Source organism: Rattus rattus, chromosome X (assembly GCF_011064425.1).
Source record: "Rattus rattus isolate New Zealand chromosome X, Rrattus_CSIRO_v1, whole genome shotgun sequence".
Taxonomy (NCBI): domain Eukaryota; kingdom Metazoa; phylum Chordata; class Mammalia; order Rodentia; family Muridae; genus Rattus; species Rattus rattus.
In genome coordinates this window covers 115,976,179-115,982,314 of record NC_046172.1, presented here as the reverse complement: position 1 = coordinate 115,982,314, position 6,136 = coordinate 115,976,179, and positions in this window count along the sequence as shown.

Below are 6,136 nucleotides of genomic sequence, written 5' to 3'. Positions count from 1 at the left end.
GAGCCGCAGTTGAAGACCATTGTGTGCTGCTAAACATGGGTACTGGAATTGGAACTCAAGTCCCCAACAACAGCAGCAATCACCCTTAACCTCTGAACCATATCTTCAGCCCCCCTTATTTATTAAATTCCTTGGTTGTGTTGGTTTTCTGTTTACCAAGGTTTGATTTTTTTTTCCAGATCATCTGCTTCAGCTCCATTAGACAAAAATAAAAGATTGGTTTTCTTTCCAAGGCTCATGGAGATTCTAGCAATCATAATATGATGCATGTGCCAGCCGGAATTGTTTTAAAAACACATACATGGCACTTACTACATGCAAGGAAGTATTATAACAACTGAGAAAATATTAAATCATCTAATCTTAACTGCCTGAATATCCCTTCTGAGATACTACATCTTTTCAATCATCCAAATGTACAAAGTATGGGAGATATAATAGTTGTGAAATTGGTTTGAAAATTAGCAAAACAGGGCTAGAGAGATGGCTAGAGAGTGGGTGAGAGCTCTTGTTGCTCCTCCAGAAGACCTGAGTTGAGTTCTCAGCATCCCTCTCAAGCAGCTTCTTAAGCTCCTATAAGTGGTTAAGAGCATTTGCTGCTCTTGCAAAGAACAGTTAAGTTTTCACCATCCAAGTCTGGTGGCTCGCAACCACCTTTAATTTCAGCTCAAAGGGATCCAATGTTATATTTTAGCAGACACACACACACACACACACACACACACACACACACATACACACACACACACACACAGAGAGAGAGAGAGAGACAGAGAGAGAGAGAGACAGAGAGACAGAGAGACAGAGATAGAGACAGAGACAATTGGTTGATCTATATTAAAATTATCTACATAATTTGTCATTTTTACAACTCAACATTTAGTTATGCTTAATTATAAAATGTGAATTGATGGGCTAGGATTGGCTCAGTGGTAGAGTGCTTGTTTAGGGAAGCGCAAGGGCCTGGGTCTGGTCCCCAGCCCAAAAAAAAAAAGAATTAAAAAAAAATTGAATTGATGTATTTATTGTTGTTTTGTGTATATGTGTGCTATATGGCCTACATTGAAGCTAAGAAGATAATTCGAGGAGCCAATCTACTTTTTCACCATTTAGGTAGGTCCATGGGTTGAACTCATGTTGTCAGGCTTCTCAGCAAGCTCCCTTATCCTTGTGATCCATCTTGTACTAGAGTCCTAGAACATTGAGCCAATTTTGTATATATTTTTAATCTCAAAGTTTCAACAATGCTCATTCCTCTTGCTAAATAGTTTCCTTCCCAATACCTACCAAGACATCTTTGTTGATCATATTTACTAGCTCTAGCTGTGACAAGTAAAACAACTGTTAAAATGGTCTCTGAACATATAGTCTTTAGTAGAATGCCTAACTTTTAAGAGCTTAACAATTTAGAAAAAGTTTAAGTATGTGTGAGAAAAAGGGTGCTATTTTGGACATCATTTCTAGGTTTACTTGGGTTTTTTTAAGTTTTATTTGTTTTACAATTATTTATTTTGCATTGTCTTTCTGTGATCATGGACATGCTATAAAGCACACATGGAGGTCAAGAAACAACTTGTGGGAATTGGGACACTCCTTTCACCACATGAGTTCCAGGGACTGAAATCAGTGTGTCAAAGTTGGGCAGTGCCTTTATTCACTGAGCCATCTTGCCAGCCCATTTCCAGGTTTTATATATTATTGATAGAAAATGTCATGCATTGAATGGGTAGCCTCTCAGGGCTACATCCCTGAAGAAAACTGACTCTCATTCTCCCAACTGCCTTGTTGTGTTCAGCAACCATTTTTGCTGTAGTCATCCACAATTTTGTCTTTTATAATATTTCCACTTCCTCTTCTGAGATAATCCCTGAGTTTTGGGATACAAAAGTGTGATATAAATGTCCCATTTAGGGCTGAACACTGCAATCTATAATTTTCTGTACATTGATCAGTTGTGGATCTCTGGACACCAACATCTGCTACAAGGGTTTAGAGGTGAACTTATCTCGACAGGTATAGTCTTTAAAACTTGGTTTACCACTATACCCTCTTGGCAGAATAATAGCAGTAGGTTCTCCATTAGGACCTATGATCTAGTTCTTCTGTTAATGTTACCAGGCACGAATTTTGTCTTTTGGACTAGGCCTTAAATAGAATCAGAAAGCAGGGGGTTGGGGATTTAGCTCAGTGGTAGAGCGCTTGCCTAGGAAGCGTAAGGCCCTGGGTTCGGTCCCCAGCTCAAAAAAAAAGAACCAAAAAAAAAAAAAAGAATCAGAAAGCAGTTGGTTCCTGTCTTAGTTTTCTATTGCTATGAAAAACACTGTGACCAAGGCAACTTGTAAAAAAATGTATTTAATTGGGATTATAGTTCCAGAGAGTTAGAGTTTATGATGGTGGAGCTACTATATGCTAATAAATTAATGAACTAATCTCCTTGGTGGAGGAGATTTCAAGACAGCTCAATATTTCCTCTGTCACATGGTTATTAGTAATCATTCATATGCTGGTCATATGAGCAAGTCAGAGAAAGGGAATACAAAATGTACAGCTTGAAGAGAAAAGGAGCGCTGGGAAATTTGATGTTGGAGCCAACGCCCTGTGCTCAAAGAGATAAGGAGATCAAGGTGAGGCCTGATCTGTCTTGGGATAAAGTGAGAAGTGACCTCAGGGCAAGATCCTACCCAGATAATCTCAAGACTTTGAAAAGAAAATGCCTAAGAATTTTTCTGTTTCTAAAAAGCAACAACAAACCAAAGCTGTGGTTCAAGGGATTCAGGGTTCACCTTGGCAGTCTTGGCCACACGCTTCTGAACTTAGCGTCATGACAGATGCATGAGTAAAGGGATTATGGAATCATCCTGCACAGTTTAGGAGAACTTCTGAGGCCAAGCATATGTCAAGGAAATCTTAGCATGGAGACCTTTAAGGGCCATTGCGTAAAGCTAAAAGTAAAGCATGGAATATGTTGGAGACCACAAGATGTTGTAGATGTCAGAAGTCATAGGATGTCTGCCACGGAGAGCTCCATATAAAAAGTTGAATCAGCCTAAGAAAGAAAAGTCTATTGCAGTCATCAAAGTCAGAAGGATAGAGCCATCTAAGGACTTAGAGTTTTCTGCTTTAGTTCGGTATTTTCTCATTATGATACCAATTCCTTCCTTTTAGGATGGTATTGGTTATTCTGTGCCATTGTATGTTAAAAGTATATAATCTGCTTTTTGATTGTATACGGGTTACAATGAAGAGGTTGCCTTGAGTTTCTGAGAGACTTTGACCTTTAGACTATTAAACAGTATTGAGACAGAAAGACTATTGGGACTTTTGAAGTTAGACTAAATGCATTTTGAATTATGATATGACCATGAGCCAATGAAGGATGTGAAGAAGAATGTGACAGTTTGACTGACAATGACTTTGGCTTTTTAAATACTGTAGCCATTCCCAGTGTGCCCTCTGTCTCCTTTCAGATCAAGGTGTGAGCTCTCAGTTCTTCCTGTGGCCGTGTTTTTGTTCTACCATCATTGATGCTAATTCTCTGGAACTATAAGCCCAATTAAATGCTTTCGTTCATAATTTGTCTATACTGTGGTGTTTGGGCCCAACAATAGTAAAGTAACTAAGACAGTGAAAGTCTTTTGAAGACTCAAAGCCTTCCATTACCTCTAACAAGGTTATACCTTCTAATCCTTCCCAAATACTTCCACTAACTGAAGACCAAGAATTCAACATTTGATCCTATGAAGACTATTCTCATTCAAACTGCACATGTACAATTCTATTGTACCAGTGAGCATATCTTGCCAGGCAGAACATTACTGTACTCCACATGGTTCTCTGTTGGGTAGAAATAATGATTATATTTCTCCCCTAGTAATCTTCATAGCACCTTTCAGCACTATGAAAACTTGTACCAGATCGACTGCCCCATGTTATTTGATTCTAGTATGTAGTTTTTTTCAAAATTAGGATCTTACCATCAAGTTCTGGAGAGTAAGTAGGAGCGAGTAATGGCAATAGTTTATAATGTTTGAGATTTAGTGTGTGTGCGTGTGCGTGTGTGTGTGTGTCTGTGTGTGTCTGTGTGTGTCTGTGTGTGTGTGTGTGTTTTCATGTGTCTGAGAAGGCCAGAGATATCTGTTCCCTCAGGGCTTAAGCTACAGATAGTTGTGACCAGCCTGATGTCAGTGTTAGGAACTGAACTTAGAGCAGTACAGGCTTTTAACGGCTGAGACTTCTCTCTAGTCCCCATGTCCAGTTTTATTCATACCATCAATGTCTACCTAATTTTTGTTGCCTTTCATGTGAATCTTTTAAGAGGTATGGGTTATTTGTGGTTGGTGACCAGGGATTTACTTGGCTTGCTCTTGTGGGAGCTAAAGGTTGAAATGTTACTTTAAGGTTGCTGTGACAACCCACCAAATAAAGAGCTGTTTATGACACGTCTGTGGGACAGCTTTATCAGATGAGGAAATTGGCATATGGGCAGCAGACTGGGACATACGAAGAAAAAGATAGTATAAGTTTTAAGGTAAAGGTCCAAGCGAATCATTGATCTGAGACCATGGCCTATTGTAGAAGAGAAATCACTGAGGGCGAGGATACTAATGTTTAGGTAGAGGTGTAAAGAAGTAAGACTAATCTCTTTAAATATTTTTGTTGGCCGTAATAGGGTACTGTGTTTCTCTGGCTTTGTAGTACTTGATCCTTTTGATAGTCTCACCTGAGGATGTACTGGGGCCTGTTTGTGTCTTTATAGGCTTTCAATTTCTAACGTGGAAATCTTCTCTTGAGAAAGAGCATTCTTCTTTTGAGTAATAGAATTAATGTCATCTCATATAGTCAGTCATTTTCTATTTCTTTGCCATCCCTTTCTTTTTCTATTTTTAAGCATAATGTCTTTTTATTATTTGAGAATTTCATATATATATATATATATAATGTACTTTTATTATTCTCATACCCTAATCCTTCCCCCAACTCTTTTCATGTCTTCCATACCACTTCAACTTCCCACCTCCTATCCCCTTCAACTTCACTTTCTTAATTTTTAAAACCTATAGAGTCCAGTTCATACTTCACCTATTTATATAGGTGTGGGGCCAACCACTAATGTATGGCTAATCTACTAGGGATCACATCCCTAAAGACAATGGACTCTCCCTCAGCCACCAACTGTCGTAGCTTTTCAGTTAGGAGTAGGTGATTGCTATCCCTTCCCTCCTGCTGGAATATGGACTAGCTCGATCTTTAGGTAGGCAATCACAGCTGCTTAATTTCAAAAGTCTATCAATCCTGTCCTGTCTTCACTCAAGCCCTTCCAAGGTGCTGGTACTTAAAACTGCCACACCTCTTTCCCAATGTTCTTTAAGGCTTGGGTTGAGGGGTATGGTATAGATGTCCACTTTATGTCTGAGCACTTAAAAAACACTTAAATCTCTACATTTGGACCAGTTGCAAGTTTCCACATTAATTGTGGTTCACTGTACAAAAATGTTTCTCTAATGAGAATGGAGAGTACTAATTACATACCAAGAAACCATATTTAATGGGTAGTTTATTTAATTAAATATAGCAAGTTCACCCCTGACATCTATGAGCTCCACAGACAAGGGTTCTTGGTCAGAATTACAACATATGGCATGGATTTCCTCTTGCAGAATGGGCCTTAAATCCAATTAGAAAGGAATGGGTAATACCCACAGCATTCATGCCACTATTGTACCCAGGAGCATATCTTGACAGACCAAACATTACTGTGGGTCATAGCATTTACAGTTAGGTAAGAGTGTTCATGACTTTTATTTTTTAAACCTTAGCAGTCTATATAGCATGTTCTAGCACTATGAAGCCTACCCAGTGGGCCTGAAGCTTCTCAGTCAGGATCAGCTTCATTCCTCTATGTACTGTGACAGAGGGTGTGGTATTTTCATCAATAGGGTCTTAACATCAAGTTCTGGTAGGAAAGCAGAAGCAATGTGTACAACCCCCTTTTTTTTTTCATAGAAACATAGTTTCTGTTACATTTTCCTTGTTGTTGCTTCATGTTTGTTTCTTAGTGTTATTGAATTTAGATATTTAAAAACTCTGTGAAATGCAAAGGTATATGAAATTTTGTCTATTTATTCAAAATACAGTC